General features: G+C 30.7%; 1 protein-coding gene across 2 annotated transcripts in view; it reads left to right on the forward strand.

Moving 5' to 3' along the window:
* The window catches only part of foxo (forkhead box, sub-group O), a 300,058-nt gene that overhangs the window by 206,292 nt on the left and 72,219 nt on the right, over positions 1-21,547 (forward strand). Inside the window, exon 8 of one of the 2 annotated variants that reach the window (XR_004465087.2) lies at positions 637-884. The exons of the other annotated variant lie outside the window; for it this stretch is intronic. The gene's annotated coding sequence lies outside the window, so the exon portion shown is untranslated. Of the gene's footprint in view, positions 1-636; positions 885-21,547 lie in introns of those variants that run through there. 2 annotated transcript variants of the gene reach the window in all.

The raw sequence follows: 21,547 nt of genomic DNA on the forward strand, positions 1-21,547 counted from the left end.
TTATCTGAATCATAGTTTATCACATAATTCATAATACTCTATTAAGTAATATAAGTAAAGAATATTTACAATGAACTCGCTAAGTCTGAATTAAAAATGATATGTAATAATTTTATGTCATAATCTTGTTAATTAAATATACACATTGATGATTTTCTGCTTTTCAAATAAGTAATTCTGAGACAGCAGATACCAAATTAATCCTTACAGGCTATCACCAGAGGAAATCATGTTAATTATATCAGGAGAAAAATTCAATTCTACTAATTTCTTTTTATTTTAGAAAGCAGTAAAGTCAAATAAATGTAATTTTTATTATCATTATATTTAATATCAGGCTAAAAACAAAAAGATTAGCAACATTGGAATGGTATTATTACAGGACAATGATATTAAGGTAAAATTCGCATAACATGAAATTTCACCTGTGATAAAAATTAAGTTAGTATGCAATGCATTAAAACATTGAATGTCTTTTTCCCAGTTAAAACTAAAGTGATTTGGAATTTGTCATATTCGATGACTGAAAAATGGTTAACCCCTTATGTTGGAATACCAGTTATGAGGACACGATTTCCTCAACGCCACGTAAGTCTTCTAAATCCTTTGCATTCAGAAATTTTCTTTTTTTTTCAGAAATATTCTCACCTGATAAATTCCACAATAAATTACACATCAAATGTGAAAATTATGTGATAACAACAACTCAAGCAGTCAACCAACAGCTATCGTAATCATTTCAATTAGTTTATATCACATTTCACTATACAAGTTATCAATTTTTTTAGTTAAAGTCAAAAAGGATGAATTTCTTCTGTAACTACTCTTTCGCATCATCATCAAAATATTGAAATATATATGCGCCTCTAAAAAAACAATATAAGTATCACTTACTTCCATAAGTTCATTTATTTCAAGATGATATAAATAATAGCAAATTCTAAGATAAATTAAAAAAAAAGTATTTGCAATGTCATTATCTTTTTCTGTATTTTAATTTATAGAATTAATTAGTGTGCTTTCTGAACAAATAATGTAATAATATATAACATAATATATAAAATAGTGCAATAATAATATAACAAACGGAAATTGTTTCATTCTTATATAATTCGGTTCTCAAACATTGAGCTGATGGCAGGAGGTATTAAGTGGAATGGATTAAAGGGTTGCAACCCATGAGGCAATGGCGATCCTGAAGAACCGGTGAATGTAACAGCAAGAGGACGATAACTCAAGCAAACCGGTAGTAACGATAGAACTACGTTACAGCCCCAGGGAGAAAAAACTTTTGATTTACTTCTGCGCAACGTTTGGTCATGTGCCCGTGTCCCATATATACGGTAAAGGACTGTTAACCCACTTCTGGACGAGCTACAACGCGATACAGTCTGTATCGATCAGTCGATCACGTTCCTCTTTTCGCGTCTAGATAACCGACCAGTACCTCTTTCGTCGCTAGAAATGTCCGCCAAGGTAGGCTCCCTCTCAATACTCGTTTCTCCGCACCTTCTAACACTACCTTCTGTACCTGTTCCCCTATGTCCCCTGTGGGAGTGGTACTCGAACCAGGCGACCTCGACGATTCCTCCGTAATGCCAATAAGGAATGCCGGCAAGCACGCATTCTTGTCGACAGAAAATGTCGTGATCCGCCTGACCTGGTGGAAAAAAGCCTCGATTAAATCGAGACGGAAGAGAGGCGCAGAGATTGTACAAACGACCGAGTATGTGCATTTATGTAACCCGTACGTTTCCGCGATTGGGGAAGAGGGGAACACGCAACAATCGCATTTCTTTTATAGGATGTTCACTGATTGAGAACGGGAAAATAGAAGTCTTGTTTACTTGTTTTTATTAATTTCCTTTTTTTTTACAACGTCCGTCTTTGCTATCTGGGTCGCAGGTAACGTAATTATTTCGGCCGGATTCATGAACAATGCGATCCATTTATTACTCCCTTTTTTAATCCTTTACCATGTTGCCTTTTCTACTTCCCTTTTTCTTTTTCCTTTTTGGTTAGTTGGTATGACAGTACTAGGTAGGTATTCTTATAAGTTTTGGAGAGGGAATACAGAATGTAATAATCACTGTGATAATTTCGTAAATAATATTAATATTTTGATGCGTTAACTGATAACATTTCTAAAAAGATGATCTTCTTCTCCCTTTTACTGTTTTGTGTGATATTCGCAATTATTCGGAAAGTTTATAAGAAAATTTAAGAAAAATTTAAGTACAATGTATTTTAATAACAATCGTACACCTTTATGTCTTTTTTCAAATTCTTGAAATTTTCTGAAAATGAATTTCGTCAAGTAGTTTTTGAAGACCATTGAAGTTTCAAATTGTTTCATATTAAAAAGTTCTAGAATGATCAGAATAAATGATAGCGAGTTGCACAATATATGATAATAAGTTGCACAGTTAAAGAAGAACAGATTTTGCAAGCTTTTTGTCGATACATTAAATCTAGTATAATCACGTTTTTTATTATTTCGGGTGCTTTTGTTTAGTTTCTATACTTACTGTACAACTAGGCGTTGACACCGATTGAAAATAAGTACAATTTCCATTCCTCTCGAGAAATTTGTAATAATCTTCATTTAATCTCAAGAAATACACAACGAAATACTTATATCAGTCATTAAAAACATTGTGAACTATCTGAACAATTTAATACTTACATATCCATGCCGCCAGTCACAAATATTAGAGCATTTGTTGATAATTAGGATAAATTGGATGCTTTTTACTGTTTACATTTCCAAATGTAATTTGGAAATTATTAATAAACATTGCGTATTTGTATATATTTGTATTTGAGTATATAAAATATTCAAAATATAATAGCGCTTCTTATAGTAGCTAGTAGGTAACACAATTTTCCACCTATTGTAGGTCTCCCTTTTTAATTATATTCATAGAAATATGAATTTGCATAAATATCTGGATTCTATCTATTATCAATTTGTAATTTTCGTCACATTATATGTGTCTCATATTGTCGTAATATAATATATTGTAAGAAAAACTTATTATCGTTTCTTAACAAATGTAATGAGTAGAAGTAAACTTCATTTCTTTCTAAACATAGTAATCACAATCATCTAAAAAAATACTGGGTATATTGGTGCGTTCAGCATATTGCATATAACTTTTTAAAGAACTGCAACCAAAAAATTTCAAACTATCGATAATGCTTTTTGTCTATACAAATACTATAATCTATTGTAATTATGTGCTGTTTATCTATACAAATATTATAGAAACTTCTACAGTTAAAGCAAACCTCGCTTGATGTTTTAAATACTTAATAGAGGAAAAGTAAGTGTCTTAATACATATATTTACACAGTACAAATATTTTTGTATTTTATTCACGGTAAATATTCAAGGCAATGGTAAAGAGAGTAAAAAGAGCATAAGAAAGGAGGGCATAAAAAGGGAAATGGAAGATGTGAACGTAGTAGTATGAATAGTGATAAAAATCGGTGGATAAATAATAAAGGGGAAAGGAGAAAAAAATATGAATTAAGAAAGAAATAAAAGGTGAAAAAAGAATTGAAAGGAGAAATTGAGGCGATGAATATATTGACAAATGCATATTGTGTAGAACAGGCACTGATAGAAGTTCGTAAATACAAGAAAAAGGATATATGTACGTGTATTAAAATAAGAGGCAGACTAAAAAGGAAGAAAGGGGATGAAATATGATATATATAAAAAAAGAAACAACCAGGAAGAACATGGTATGGAAAAAATGGTAGAAAAACAGTACAAGAATAAATAAAAAAAAAATCGTCAAGATAAAACTCTGCATGTAAAGAAGCATTTTGTTTTTCTTTATTTTATCAAGATTTTGGTAAGAACATGGTAATTCTTTTTGATCAAATTCCTTGCGTTAGACGACGATCTTTTTCATTGATTTCCTTATTAAGACAAACTCAATGGTGATTGTAAATATAAATACACGAAAAACCTGTAATACAAAATAACCATTATGTTAGAGTAAGATATGAAGGATTCAGGATGATATGAATTAGTTCATTATAATATCGTGGATATGATTTCTTGAGAGTAAATTATAGAATTTCGTTATTCGATTAGTCGATCTAATTTGATGTATAACATAACTTTCTTATATTGTATTTGTGTAAACTCTGCATTCAATTGAAATTATTAAATGTTTTAATAATTTAAGTTGAAGTTTGAAAAACATTATATATTTAATGTACATAGATTGGTGGTGATATTCAACTTCCACTAACATTGTACACGTGAAGATAGCTGCAGGGATCTGTTTTCATTCTGTAACACGATTTCAACTTGCATCCCTTTGTATTTTGTAAATTAAAACTTTCTAATTTTTTTGCAAACTAAAAGGAATAAAGTTATAAAATGTATCTGTTTCAGCAATAACGATCGAGAGTTAATGTTTATATTTTGTACATGAAATTGAAAGTTTTCCAAGTGTTTGTATAATATCAGGATATTTTACTTTGTGTGTGGCTATTACTTTTATTTAATTTGAATCACACATTATTGAACCATATAATAATAAAAGACATTCTCAAATACTATATTATGTTGTCAAGAGAAAATAGAAAATTGAGTACAATTATTTATAAAAAAATTCAATCAAGTTTATATTACATATGAAAAATATATTACAATAATAAATACTTTATGGAAATCCATTACACGATTCAGAAGCACAAAAGTACTTTCCATGATTTAAAATAAAATTGTTTGTTATAGTGGCACAATTATCTATTACCTGGAACTTTAAAAAATTGTAGGACCTAAATGATTTAAGAAGTAGCAATGAAAAAATATTAGAGAAATCCTTGAAATTTTTTTTCATAATCAAGATATTAGAAAGAGAAATTCAACAATATAAATTGTCTGAAAAAAAGATAGTTACAAAACAGAATATTACTAATACAAATGTTTACTATTAGTAATAGGCAATATTTATCGTTAATCCTCTCAGGTCTGAATCTTAATTAGACTATAAGGAAAACTGCAGTTTTAAATAAATTTTCTTTTTTGCCCAAAAATTAAAGGCTATCGTCGCGAGACTAAAGGTGAGATCTTCTGTGCGTGTCCAACGCGCCTGTCGCGTCAGACGCAACCTTATACCCGAATTACCCCACATGTGGCCAAAAGAAACGCATGATTCTCCATTGTGATGGTACAAAGTACAAATGCGGAGTAAGACTGCGTTTGACGTAGATTCACGCGTCGGACACACGTAGGAAATCAAGCCTTTAACGGTTCGTCTGCGTAAAGTATCTCAAGTATCGTCGCGACGTCTCCAACACGGAGGGAAATAATGGAGAATCGGAGGGCGACAACGCTCGTTCTTGCGAGGGGCAACCGGGCTTGTGGAGTTGCTTAATCGAGCGTGCGTTTTCAATGAATTATTCAAGATTGAGTGTCTAATAGTTGTCACGGCAGGCCGTGTTTAAGGAGGCGTTTATTCTCATTATCCAATCCGCGTTCACGCCTTTTCGTTTACGTCTAAACCTACACGTGTTCACACGTCCTATGTTTTTCTTCTTCTCTCTCCCTTCCTTTCTTTCTATCAGCGTCACCCTTCCTTTAATTCATGCGACTTCTATCATGCGACTAATACGATGTTGTCCTTCGGTTCGATATGGTTCTATTCACGGAGGGGACCATGATACTCGTTGAACGACTCAAAGTTTTATCATTAATGCGTGTATACAACTGAATTACCAATATAATCGATCTTCCTCACAGGAAATTGAAGTTTCACTCGGATTTGTGAAAGGTTTCGGTATTTTTTAGTAGTCCTTTAATATTGTAGCGCCTTATGTCTACTCGCATTTTGTACTGGATTTGTCTTATATAATTTCCTATATCGCACACTGCGAAAAAAGTTTTGGTAATAAATACGTGTGGTACATTATTTTCTTTCTTATCTTATATAAGTATCTTGATGATTTATTATCAGAATTCTTCTATAAAATACGTACATATGAGCAGTAAAATTGAACAATTTCTTATAGTTGAATCATGTATTTATGTCATTACTATGTCTCATATTAAATTATTAAATATTACTATCAACCATAAGTTTTTGTTCAAAATTAAAACAAAACTTAACATGTTATATGTTACAACCTAATGGTATTATGATAGTTCCCCCAATGTTATTATGATAGATTAATTTAATATTATTATCTGTTTTCGAATGTTCTTGGAAAAAGCGTCAAAATTTGACTAAAAATCTACGAGCATACACTTTCCCATGTTTCTTCAATTTAGGATATTTGAGTACATCTCACCCAAATCCTTAAACGATCATTACTCAAGTGTAATATTATAAAAAACAATCTATATGATGACTTATTGTTCAATGTAAATTAACGGGTTCTATAAAAATATTTATCGTGAAGTCCACAACTTTACGAGTTAAATAAATGTAATTCTTCAGTAATACATATAACAATTATATGTAACGTATTGAATATATTGTTTAAATATTTCGTCCACTCTCATCAGTCTCTATATCTGTATAAAATGTTACTATGTGTGTTCTAAGACTTTCCAGTACAACTCCACTTTGACCATATTTCTCCCATTAAGATCGACAATAATTTCAGTAGCACCGATTCGATTCATATAAAATCACGAATAATCGACTAACAAGTAATCTCGATGTCGCGTCGTCGCGCGAAAGGAGGCCATTAAACTTTCATTAGTCACGTTGTTTACGATCAGTACTATTTAGCGGATCGCGGAGTAACATTAATCGGCTAGCGCCTAACTATATTTATGCTGGCTTTCGCTATACTTAGGCAGTCAGAATTTGTATTGTACGCACTGGTATACATGCGCTACGGACACCGACTGAGTTACATGAATAGCGTATTGCGAAAATAAAGCAAGCACAGTTATAATTGCAATAATCAGCAGCGAATAATATTATTAGCCGCGGTTGGAGACCGCTATACTCTGATGCACGATCGCCTCTTTAAAATATTGCCGCTGGAACGACCCCGCTAAACTTATTACCCCGAAACAAGCGGCAATTTTAACCGCGATTCCAGTAGAAATTGCACCCCCATATTGCGTCGATTGTTATTATTGAAAGAAACGCCAGCTATGCTTTATATTATATTACTCTTGTAATTAGATTGCTGTATGCGAATGCATTCTTCGAAATGAAACGGTGGTATATTAGTCGCATATTGATCATTAGGTAAGAAATTATCCTTCTTCCTACAGTGTTGACACTTTTCGACAACATATGAGTTTCGAAACTCATTTATATGTCCGTAAAATGATATATGTAGTAGGTACCGTATAGACGAATACGTAGATAACAGCAATAACAGGACGCAAATCGTTTTATAATACAAACACGAGCAAAAACAGAAGTTTCATATCTTGAAACTTGTAGTTAATACACGGTTACCTGACGGATTTTCAAACCTAATTTTTTCGAAAACGGAGCCTTAATTGAAAAAATGTTATTCGTCTTTTTCGACTTATGTTTCATGTAGAATCACCATTTGGCCGATTACACCATAATTTTGGAAACATTATATATAGCACAATAAATTTCTCACTATTATTAGACACAATGTTCAGCAATTAGTATAACAATATGCGTATGAATGATGTATATGGCTGACAGATAAATATATATAAGTGTATGTATATTAAGCTCAAAAATGCTAAATGCTGGAAGAAAACGACTTTTTAAATGGGGATATATGTGTATTGCTTTGGGTTAGATAAATTAGGGCCGTCGGAAGCCAGTTGAAAACACTGTCGCAAACACTACCTAATAGTACCGAAGGTCTATTATATATAGAGACCTTCGTATATGTATCTTCGGAACGCATGATTTCCCGAAACTAAAATTTTATATTTTATGTCTATTATCCCATTCAATGATATACACCAAATTTCGTCGTGATCAGCCACCGGCGTCATTAATAAGGAATAATAACCATATTTGTTAGGTTTCATACAAACTTGTTATTAAATTTTTCGGTACTGGTTGGTAAATCGCATAGGACAGTAAATAATATTGTTTAAACGTAATTAATAATTTGTGTACATTAAGTGATAGTAAGTATATACATTTCAAAGTTCAATAAGGTAAAAAGGATAATAATGTAATAGTATGCCATTCCGTAATTATTCAGTAATTTAGTATTATTTAATGACACGTGGTAATTAAATGATGAAGAAAATCCTGCGAGTTCAAATACTTTGACTTATACTTATTACCACATCTCATTGTTAATGACGAGATTATCCCAGCTCTTATAACTTTATGTACCAAAATGTACTTTGTTTATATACTTAAGTTAATATCCTCATTTAAAGAAGATTCATTATCTTAATAGTAACATAGTAGAACACTTATTTGAAGAAAGAATATTACATATAAGCTTTTATTCGCTTCCTTAACGTGCTCTACCAAACTTTTTTATCAAGACATTCCAAATATTAAATCATTATAAGGATAACGTCTTGATAGTATAGCTGAAATACAAGTTTGCGCTCTGGTCTGATTTCACTTTAACTTTAATATAGTTTTTTTGATTAATTTCTATATTATAATAAAATTAAAAAATTATAATACTACAACAGAACATTATTCAATGTCATTAAACGTCATTAAACTTAAATGTATTCCACATATTTATATTTTTGAAAGCTTCTTTCACTTACCTGTTATCATACCGCGGTATTCTGCTAATCATTAAGGGGATGACAAATAATTTGCTTACAGTTACTATTTCATACTTTTCATATCAGAACAAGAAACTGTAATTAATTATAATCATTTTCATCATGAAACAAACCCTTTTGAAATACTGTAATTATAGAGAATTTTATCCTATATTCCAGATTAGAGAAATTCTAAATAAGAATCAAAAGCAGTTTCCTTTCTGAAAAAAAAAAACACGATGTTATATATATACTAATACCTAATTCCACAGTATTTTCAGTTTTCATTATCGTCATTATTAACCATATACGTACGTGGAGTTGATGCGACGTGACGTTAAAACCTACCTAAAAAAGTTACAATTTTCCTTCTTAAACAGCAAAGAAAATTCTAACTATATAGGGTTAAGAACCTTGCAATAAAATCAATTTTTCTTGCCGAAAATTAACCGAGTTCCTCATTAAACTACCGACTGAAATATATAAATAGCTTTCAAAATACAGAGGAGCAGTTTCCGGAACAAGGAGGGAAAATGCGATATCCTTTCGTGGAAGGAACTGAGAACCAATTAATCCGTCCTTCGTGAAATCGACGGGACGGTTGCAATAAATTCGTGCCACGATCCCACGATTCGACCCCCGTCGAAGATAAAGTATGTCATCGTCGGCGATGCGAGTCGTACGCGCCGATAGTCGTCGGGAAAGTTCTCGTTTTCGTGCGGATACGACCGGTCACCGAATATATAGGAGTGACGTGGCGCCGAGATGCGTGTAAGAAGGGTGATACGAAATATCGTCGACCACGTTTCGTGCCTCTTGCCATGCTACCCGATACACATTGGCCTACTTTTCGAATCGAGGGAACCAAGACCGAGAACACATTCAGGGAACAGAAACGCATGCAAAAGTGAACTTCCATAGATGTTCGTCACGGTATTTAAATGCCTCGTCAAATCAGATTGAACGTTATTGAGATGATTGATCGACGAATCGAACTAATCGTCATTGCTTCTTGCAGATGATATTGAAATGTTGTGAGATTATGGAATAAAGGAAATAGTAATTTGAGTATTCAATGACATTCCATGTGTTTTTGTAAAAGAACTTTAAGCTTTATATCTTACTTTACTAGCTGACACAAAAGTGTTTGAACACTTAAAAATGTTTCGTGTATGTTATAGAAAACGTTTCAAGATTTCATTAGCACGGTAATGAGACATGACTGTCATGTATGTTGGTGAAGTGTAAAACGAACTTAAAAACGTATATAGGAGATACAAGATATTTGTTGCAAACATATTGAAAAAATAAAAAACAAGTGTAGGTGCAGCATGAATAATCACTTTAAACATATAAATGCTAAATATGGTCTTACTGAATATGGGAAATTATTAGTATAATAGTTATATAATTAGCTGCTTAAATACTTATATAATCTCTGCAAAATCTATATATATATGTGTATAAAATATACATATTTTCTAAATATATTCGAATACATCATCAACTCTATTACAAATAATTTATCACTCTCTTCCGCTTTATGTAACCATCAGAGTAGAAATTAAGTTTACCTACGTAAATATTATGTAATTATGCCTAATACTTATTTTAAGATCACACATATAAGTTCTTTTACTTCCGAAGACTATTTACATCCAAAACCAAAATTACAACTACTATCAGAATATTAATAAAACTACTAATAAAATGTAGTACTATAGCGATATCGAAATAGATATGTGATATTGAAAATCTTCGTCACAATTACTTCCAAATTAAAGAAATCTTACTATCACAAAATTCGAACATTAATGTTTATTGATAACTGTTATTAACAAAACATAACAATGTAGCTCAAAATCTTGATTACAATTACTGGTTTTACAACATTTACTGGTTCTCAATGATTACTCACAAATAAGTCGTATGCTAATACTCCATAGATTTGTCCTATACTTGGACTTGTTGTTTGAGTGAAGAACTGTTTTGGATGGCATTGATTGCTTGCAAACAACAATTCGTTATCTTATATTCAAATTATTACGCCCAATTCTGGCGTAGAAATATGATTTTTTACGTTGTAGGTATTATATATTTTTAGACTGTAAAGTGTACTTGAACGCCGAGGTCGAAAGATGACAGAGGAAGAGATTTTCAGTCTGTGGGACTCGGTATTTTTGTGAGTCTCTGAAGTCTGTATCGATATTAGAAAAACCGCGATTATTGCATGTCGAATTCCGGAATCCTATTCCGGACTATGAACTTCTGATAAAATTGTCGTAACTAAATTAGGAAACGTGAAAGTGAAAATTATGCAAACATGGCACGTTAAATAAGGTCGATATTGAATACATGTCGAAAATACTTCTGAAATGTTCTATTATAATATTCTTCGTCGTTTTAAAAATAAAGGTTATTTTTATTACCCACTCTTAAGATTACATAATGTTCCTAAATTTAATGAAAACTGTTTTGGTAAAACGAGTAACATCTTGTTGGGAAGCTTCTTGTCAACACGATAAGTGATGCTTCAGAATTAATTAAGTATTTCCTTATATATAAACCTATCGAATAATCTTATATTAAATGTAACGAATAATTTGAAGCATAATAATTATAACGAATAATTTGTCTTTAACGATATAAATTAAGTTGCTAAGTATTATGGTTATGAAGTAATTACGTAAGTTAATATCGTCTGCTCCCTCCCTATTACATTTATACAAAATAAATAAATATAATGTACCAAACTAAGGCGATAAGAAAATGACACAATCTTATTTTATAAGTTTAGTTATATAGTAATTGTATAAGTTATTGATACATTTTAATGAAGTGGTAAATATAAAATATCAAGCTGAGGTAGTACAAATGGTACCATCTCCTTTTTTCGCGTAAAAATGTAGAATTTTGTTTACTAGTAAAGTACTCTGTTCAATAATAGTAATACGAGCATTGATGATGTATCCCGCGTCTACTCGAATTTAATGCTACACTGAGCGAAGCTACAACACTGTATAATTAAAAAGAGGAAATACGAAACAGTTGTACTTTTAAATTTGACCCTCTAAATGTGAAACTTTAATTCGACACATATGTACAATGGCATCGCATTCGCTTCAATATTTTCACAATTGCAAATCGCAATATTGACTAACATACCTTGAAACCTGTATATATTTTAATGTACAAATATTATATTATACATATAAATATATGTATAAATGTGTATATCGATAAGTAATAAATAATGCAGGGAATTATTTAAATTTTATATTTAAAAAGTTACATTGCAAATTTTTTAAATAACCTTTTGAATATCTTTTAAATAATTCATTATAAGAACTACTACTAAAAATACGAAGCTATCTACACACGTAGGGCGTCCCACTTAAATTGAACATTTAAATTCTATTTCATTTATTATTGAAGATAAGGAAAGATAATTAAAAGAAATATTTCCAGGCAGATCTTATATATTCTTGTATGGAAATACGTTCAAGAATAATACCTGATGTGTTAATTTTTCAAATCTTGTGTAGTTCAACGTATAAGTATAAAAGGTCAGAAATGTGGTTCTATTAAAGAAATATACATCTACAGATGATTCAAGCATTTACTACAAATGAATCTAGTTAATATTTTCCTTGTAAAAATACTAACCTTTTCAATGTACAATTACTTCACTACGATTGAGTATAGATATAGCTATGTGGTATATTTAGGTGGAAATGTTCGAGGTTGTTTTATTTCTACATGAACATTGCTTTCGGAGAATTCCATAGAATCCAGTTATAAGATATAAACGCACTCGTACATTTGATACGAAGAGAGAATAATAAAATTCATAAAAATAAACAAAGTTTTGAATCGGTAAATAATTAAATTAAGTTTCGAAAAAAATAGTAGCTTATGAAATCAGATTTCACTTATATTAAATTAAGTTCTCAAAATTGTGGGTACTCGTGAAAAGAAATTCTGTTAATGCTTTAATATCAAAAATCTAGGTAAAATTTATTTTTAATTTTCGGTATTAATTTTCGATATAATTATTATTAATCTTCGGTAATTTCGGGCGCATACTTCTAAAACCTTTATATCGATATCATATACTGTATAGAGATATTATAAGTAATAGTATAATCATTATAAAATAGAAAAAAGATGCTGTGCAAATAACAAATCATTCTTCAACTCATTCTGGAAATTGAGAATTACGTGAAAAATACATCAACGTTATCTACGTGTACCACTTCTAACAGAGAAACAAGCAATAAAAAGATTTTGATTTTTGATTAAATGATCGAATCGTTTATCATTGAACTTATCTCCGAATGATTTTGTCATTTAGTAGTAATAGTGATCGACTTCACTAAAAGTACATACTCATAAAATGATCATGTCTCATAACGATATTTTATACTTATGCCTCAGACCTTGATCATACAGAGAGCTGCGAGCGGCAGAGCTGTCACCGCATCACTGCGTTGCTCCTCAATTGCTGTATGGCTTATTTCATGTAATTCCATGAGTTTTATTTATTTTCTGCCGCTGTGTCGTCACTTGTTTGCCCGCTCTTGCCGTTCGTCGCTGTCTGTATGATCAAAGCCTTAAAAGCTCTGTGTACACTAGATTACAAGTATTGATGGAATATAATATTCCAAATCAGGTTGCAAGATATCTTCGAATCTCATAACTGTATTGACAAAATATATAAGTTAACTAGATTATAAATAATTTGAACATACGCATTTCAAGTTCTTTTAAATTGATTTTTAATATTAAATTTTTTATATTATCTATTACAATATAGGGTAAGATTATTTTTGTACATATTAACGGCGAAACTTCCGTAATCGTCCGTGCTCTGATTCGGCTGAAATGCTGATCATAGAATCTTTGTAGATAAACGAAGGTTTAAAAGAAGGATTTTTGTCGATTCAGGAGTTAAGATACTTATTCCTTTTTCCTAAATTTAACCCAATCTTATTCTTGTATCGACATAAATCATCTCTTTCTTATATTTTACTCACCATTTTTCATTTGGAATTAATTGCATTTTTCTGCATTCTCTTGTATTCCATTCCACAATAATTCTGAAATGTTCTGTGATCTCTCAATATTCTGGAAAGAGATAATAAATATATATGATCCAACATTTTAGAAATACAAGTTGCGAAATACACGTTTGTACTCAGTACTCGTTATCGGCCAACTAACTCTAAATTACGAACTAAAAGTAACCACGAGCAATGTAAACAACACGTAATGTAAACATCATGTGCCGTGACATACATCAGAAAAAATATCATCACGTCGATATGTATAAGAAAAACAAAATGATATTAAAGAAATGTCTTTGTGGGACGCCAAAAATCTTTCTCCTACAGCGTTTTTGTTTAAAAGAAATATTTTTTCAAAATTTAACAGCCATATTAACCATAGTAACGAACACAAAACTGAAAAATAAAAATAGAAAAGTAAAAAATATTCTTTTTCTATGATACAGAAGGTATTATTTATATTCAGGTTTTAGTTGACTATTTACCAATACTTGTCATGATATTAATTGCTATTAACATTAATGTTCTAAATTTGATATTAATAATGCATCGGAATTCTCTCATACTAATATTATAAATACTAAATATTACATATAAATATTTATTTACATAAATGTTCGTAAGTCTTTTCAAATCTAATTATACATATGAGCATAACTTTAGCGTCAGTCAAGTCTTACTATTATAAAAAGGCTTTAGAAATGATTCCAGATAGCAATAGGAGATATATATGGTATATGAGATAATAATGGTCGAGAAGATTCGTTTCGTATGTCGAAATATAAATTACATCGTAATACCTGTTCCATTTCTTGAGTGGACTTTGTACAGAAGGTAATAAAAACCCTGTTCTCCATCGTATGTATCTTGGAACATAATAATTTTCATGCTCCATTCGTTTGTTCAAGAAATATTGAATTATTTAATATTAGTAACTCTATCATGTATTCTAATCATTTTACAAATACCGTTTTGTACAGAGTAATTTATATTACTTGCATATATGTACATAAAAAGTGAAATAACAGAAAAAGTAATTAATATCAGTTTTTAAAACAGTTGCACGAATATCGTATGAGAATTCTATCCAAAAAGGGTTTGTTAAATTTAAAATGAGATCTCAATAAATTCCAAATAACATAGTTTGAATAGCACTTATACAAACTATTTCGTTACAAAACATCAAAATACTAATCCTGAGATAACAATATAGCTTGAAATCAACATTAATACATCTCTCTCGTACTATTTTCGAACATTTCGAATACGTCTCACTATTGCTTATAACGTGTTTTCAAGCACTGCTGAAACTCATGTATGCACAAAGCACGTTTAACACTTCCACTGTTTATCAAATTTCCATTATTTATGATACCTGTTAACAACTCATTTTCATCAAAAATCTATTTCCATATTATGTGCATTTATACATATACTTTGTTTATCTATTATTACAAAAACTTTTTCCAAATTTCGTGATTTTCAATTTAAGTAAGTATAAAAAACTGAGCCATAAACATAAATAAGTAAGGTAACATAAGTAAGTAAGTTAAATAAGTAATTTCGGAGTATTATCAGTACAGAATATAATCAAACATATCGTACAAAAATAAGTAAAAAATATGCAATAATATTTTTTCATTCAAGGTTCATTTCTAAGAAGATTGACTTTGAACGTTCACTACATAAGATAAGACTTGCTTGCTTGTATTTTTGTGAACCTGATCACGTACATTGCAATAATCGAAAAATGTATATAAAAACAATAATTATCATAGTGTTACTTGACAACCTGTATATTTTATAATAGCTACGTACGTAAATTAATTATGTACGCAGCGAGTAATCGAAATCGATCTTGCCTAAAACTATGCTTTAAGTAAACAAATTTCATTTTCTCTTTTTACACTACTAGTTTATGTAAAGAATCATATTTTGTCTTTTCTAAATGAATTATATAATATATAAATACATGCATATTCAAGTCAGTATAACTCAAACTTAAATTGACTCCCTCAAAAATTCTTCTATTTTAAGTCTTTTCTATAATTCTGATGTACTTTTGCATAAGGTTTCCTATCAACTTGTACAATATGTTTATTTCATACAGGAATCAATCAAACATTTTATATGCTGTAAAAGAAAAACGAAGTTTAATTATTATTCCAACCACGTTAGTTAAAATTATATATTTATTATGTTATTTATACACATTATATATACAATATATAATATCTATATTATTTATTACATATACTATATTATTTAAAATTTCATTATTATGATATCTAAGCCTCGAAAGTTTAATCACATAATTTAAATTTAACCATGAATTATTGGAAAAACTCTGTTTAAAACTTCACGAGTTCTATTTTTTACGTGTCACATATCTTAAGAGTAAATGCGACTTGACTCCAAGACGTATGTGAAAAACGTGTTAACGATCAATCTATCATCTCTAGTCAAATAGTTTGTACTCGCTTTAATACGTATGAAAATTGACTTACGTATCTGCGATGTTCGCCTTGACTGACGAAGATGATAGAGTGGTCGTGTTACATAATCAAAGTGCGTAGACCAGGTCACTGTGCACGATATCTACTCAATGTCCTCCCGTGATCAGCCAATCGGGAGAAGATGTGTACCGCGAGATCAGATTTTTGTCTTACTGCTTCATCGAAGGATACGAATTTTATCGATACTGTCTATCTAATAATCTGCCCAGTTTTATCTAATTTATTGTGTGTTTTTGTAGCGCGACAATATCCCTCAAAAGTAAAACAGACTAGGACTCGAAAGTCATGTTCTTCATCTCTATGTCTGAGATTCTTCTTCTAGGAAGATATTTCTTGGCTATCTGTACATTATACGCGCGCATACTAACAAACAATTCAAAAATGGTGAGAACAGCGGAATTACTGGTATTATTTATGTCACACTATTTTTATTCGAAAGCGGTGATGCGAGGACTATATCTTTCTTTAAAAAAGGATTCTTCTAGCCATTTTATATAACATTTTATTTTTTAACAACTTTGTTAGAACGGCTTTTCTATATTTAATAAAAAGTCATTTTTACAGTGGCTTACTATAGAGAGATTACGTGTTACAACACTCAAGTCTGAAGATGAATATTTCCATTTCAGTAAGGCTAAACTCTGAAAATTAAATCATTTATAGGTAATATGCTAAATAACGTATTATGGAAATTTCAAAGAAGTTGTAAGAAAGTCAATTTACGCTACAAATAACTTAAAGTATCGAAATTGCGAAAACGATCATCGAATCTTCGAGAATGTTGATTAATTATGTATACATATCGCCGCATCCACCGAAACCGAATGAATTATTTGTAAATATGTATTTTTAGATCTCACTTCTTTGCTTATTTATTATTTCTGGACTTCGTTAATTTTTACAGCAGATTAATTTTAAATTCCAGTGTAATTTCAGTTAACAGACAGATTACTTATTATTCTCAATCTATCACTTCTCATTTTTCTGAATAAATCATAAGTTCAAATAACGTAACAGAACTATGATTCGATTTAAAGAATTATTGAAAATCACTTCCTAATAACACTAGCAAATACATCTATTTATAAATAAGTACAAGTAATAAATGAAGTTTTAAAAAATTATTAAATGGCAATTAGGGTATTAAATATGTTCTAAAATTATGATATACGTTATACATTCTAAAGTTTGTAATTATTCTAAAAAATAATAATGTAATATAGCTCAATTGATAAAAAATAAAACAATAAATAAAGGCAATGCATACATCATATTATATAAAATTAACAATATTATTTATTTAATTGATAAAAAGAATACAGAATAAGGGAGAACATGAGAAATTACTTTTACAGTGTATTATGTATATTGTAACAACGCACGCAGAATTAGTTTTGAAAGCTTGGTTGTGGCAGTTAAAGGGGTGAACAGCTGAGTATCGTTTTCGCGTTGTTGGGTAAATTAACGTCGCGACACGACGGAGGGAAACTTCTGAAATAAAATCTGTAAGGTAACGTGAAAAAGTAGTGGTCGTCCGTGGTGCGCGACGCTGAACTACCACGGTCTATTTAACACGGAAGGTACAGAAAAACGAATTACAGGAGTTTTCGAGGCGTTTTTCTTCCTTTTGCTTCTGCTACATCATGACCGTGATTATGTTTCATAAGATAAAACGTAAAAGATAAAACTCATCGATCCGGCATGTCGGAACCTCGAACAGACTACAAAATTAGAAACGCTATAAAACAAGAAACAAGCATTTAATTTTAATGTACTTCAAATGTTTAGGAGTTAGAGCTATGAAGTTATAGAAAATACATAAAACTAAGAACAATAATGTGTATCTAAGTATGATCTAAAAATTTTTAACGCATGGTTTTGCAGAAATTTTGTCGCAACCTTACATATTCATCCAAAGGACGTTTCTATTATTCAAAATGAATCGACATTCTAGAAATTTTCACAGATCATGAACAAAAGGAAAAATCACGTTTAGCGTACAGTTTATACTTAGATCGTCGATGCAATTACGATCACGCGATGGAAAATTCGTTTATCGCAAGTGACTTATAATTAGTTGATAGTGAATTCGTATTTATTAGATATATGCACGAGCGTTGTATTGGGAAATCGAGAATTTCGATACACCAACTAGTGGCAAAAAATTAAACTGCTGAGAGTAGATCGAGTATCCATATAATTACTAATCTTTAAATGGAAACGTAAAAAACCAGTGTTTTTAAATTTGTTTCAAATTTTAATGCTTTTAAATTAATCAGTATAATAAGAGTCATGTAATCATTTAAGCAGTTATAAAAATTTATGCAATGGAATTTTCTTTTAGAAAAAATAAAAGTAAGATATAGTAGCAGGTATTAATATATATTCAGACACCTTTTAGAACAGAATAACTTCTTTAACCCTTTCGCTTCGAGCGCCGCATATAGGCGGCGACCACGCGACGACTACTAAATACGGCACCCCACATATCCGGCATCCAAATGATGCATATACAAGTGCTATCTGTAGTCAATAATATATCTTTTCGTTATTGGCAGAACATTTTCTGTTGATTTTGACATATTGGATTAATCACTTCTTCAAGTTACTCATTGTTGAAACAACATCAAACGTTTCACGCAGTATATTTCAAACATCCAAACGGTCGTATACTGTTTCATGCTAAAAAATCTATTAAATCCATTGACAGTGAAACGGTATTTCATATACGGTTTTTACAAGAATTATTGTTATTTAAGACTTAGGAAAATGTATATACAGCAATCGCGCTCACTGTGCGTATTTCAGTGACAGTACTTCGGCGGACTGGACTGCTGAAGCGAAAGGGTTAAAGCTGGACCAAACCATTTGAGAATTTTTGAGAAATTAGGAGAATTGGCTTACTAAATGACACGTAAACATTTTTTGAAAAACTTGCAACTAATCGGAGTCGCAAAGAGAAAAGTAAAGGCCATTTTTTACAACTTTTTATCTAGGCTTGTAATGAAAATTTAAATAACACATTTTGAAGATTTATGACGCGCTGAAAATTCTATTGAAATTAGTTGATATAGAAACAAGCAACAGCTATCGAAAAACCGTAGATTTATTACAGTTATAGGCCAAATATCGCGGAAAACTTTTAACCGTTTGTAGCTCATAGTAAATGTTAACTGATTTTGTTGAAATCTTCGGCGTGAATATAACTGACATAAATTTATAAAACGTACTATTTAAATTTTCATTAGAGGATTAATCGATTATGATTAAAGAGTTGTAAAAAGACTTTAACTATTTTCTTTACGATTCCGACTAGTTCCAAACTCCTCAAACAATTTTTTACATGTCATCCAGTAAACTAATTCGTCTAATTTCTTTAAAAAATTCAAGTCATTTAGTACAATTTTAAAAAAGTTATTTAGAACACAGCGATTGCATTACTCAATCTTCCAAGCTCTTCGATTAATATAGAACTTAGTAAATACATTAACAGCTGTTTAAGCCTCTCAACAACAGAAAGGACTGTTGTATAGAATAGCTCTGAAAGAACACTTCCTCAGTTTAAAAAATCTTAAAATAGCTTATTTAAAAGCTACTGAGTATTAGTAATTAAATAAATCAGCTGATTTGAATAAATGAACAAAAAGATCGAAGAACCTACTTTCAGTAGTTTGCCATCCTACCATCTGAGGACTAAAATCTAAGCCACACATTTACTAAATTTGCCAATAGCATGATTAGAATTTCTAATCTCAGCGTAAAGTATGCGCAGAAACGTAGCTAATCTTGAACGTAGATAAATATATTTTTTTCTAGAATATCTAAGAGTTCTTGGATTTCATTAACATCTTAGGTACGGTTGAATTTTGAGCGGGACTGTTTCTCTGTACGGCAGAGTTTGACGCGACTTATGTATAAACCATACAGCACTGCAATAATGTTCTCTATGCAAGCACATTGGAATAAAGTTTTTGATAATTAAATTATAATTTTTCTTAAAGATATGATGCATATACTTTAACTTTAATAATTAATAACACAATTGAGTGTGACATATTTTAAAGCACAGTACGACACATAGATCCAGATCACAATTTTCACACTCATAGCGCAATAGTGTTTTCAAATTGCTCCTCGTTTTCTATTTTGAAGCGACATTTTGAGGTCGAAGGTTCTAAAAAATTATAAGGATACGGATTGGCATATTAAAAAGAGCATCTAATAATGGTATATTTATTTAAACGAAAAGCAACAATTGATACCTGACAATGGCGTACCAAAAATAAAGACTATATATTCTCTCTGTATAGTATTAACACTGTTATAAAACGTTGTGAGGGCAAAAAAGCGTGAAGCAAGACAAATGAATGAAGAATAAAAATGAATGATGAAGATGATTTAGCTCAAACGGTGAGCGAATGAGTCAGTAGAGTGAGCCACTATAGTGGCGAGTCGTAATATAAGATGGCATCCGCGAAAGCCATTACAGTGGCGAATCGTAATATAAGATGACATCCGCGAAAGCCACTATAGTGGTGCGTCGTAATATAAGATGACATCCGCGAAAGTCACTATAGTGACGTATCGTACCTAAGAGATTAATAATAATATTTAATTTTTAATATCTGAGCCACTATACACTATATAAGAAGAATAGCAAAATATGCTCGAATAATAACAGAAATAATAGCTAACTAAAAGCCAATGTCTTTATTGAACGCAATATACGCACTATAATGTACATGTTACGATAAATCATACAGCGGTCTGCACGTGATACATATCTGTTTGTGAGCCGCGATTAGCGCGCATATCGCCAATGACACTTTCTAAACTCTAAATAATATAACGCGTACAGGATTCTTGGAGAAACTGTTCTGTTGACTTAAATTCAAATTTTCTTCCATAATGAAAATGTTTAAAATTTTTGACTGATAGTTATAGCTCCCCGTTTGATAGTTGAAATAGGAAGTAATCATTGTTATAAATAGATTGGGTTGTATAATAAGCGGTATAATGATATAACGAAGACGTAAATTGGTATAGTCGTAAGCAATTTAAATGATATTGAATGATAAACTAAACTAAACTAAATCGTTTAACTAAATTGTAAAACGAGTCTTTCAGAGGCTCATACTGAGCAATTCAATTAAATTTTTATATGTTTCGCAATTTCGTTAAACATAGGTACAAAGTAACATTCAGCTCCAATCAGAAAACTATATTGCTTACAAACGAAAATCTTA

This window comes from Bombus vancouverensis, chromosome 1, assembly GCF_051014615.1.
Source record: "Bombus vancouverensis nearcticus chromosome 1, iyBomVanc1_principal, whole genome shotgun sequence".
NCBI classification, from domain to species: Eukaryota; Metazoa; Arthropoda; class Insecta; order Hymenoptera; family Apidae; genus Bombus; species Bombus vancouverensis.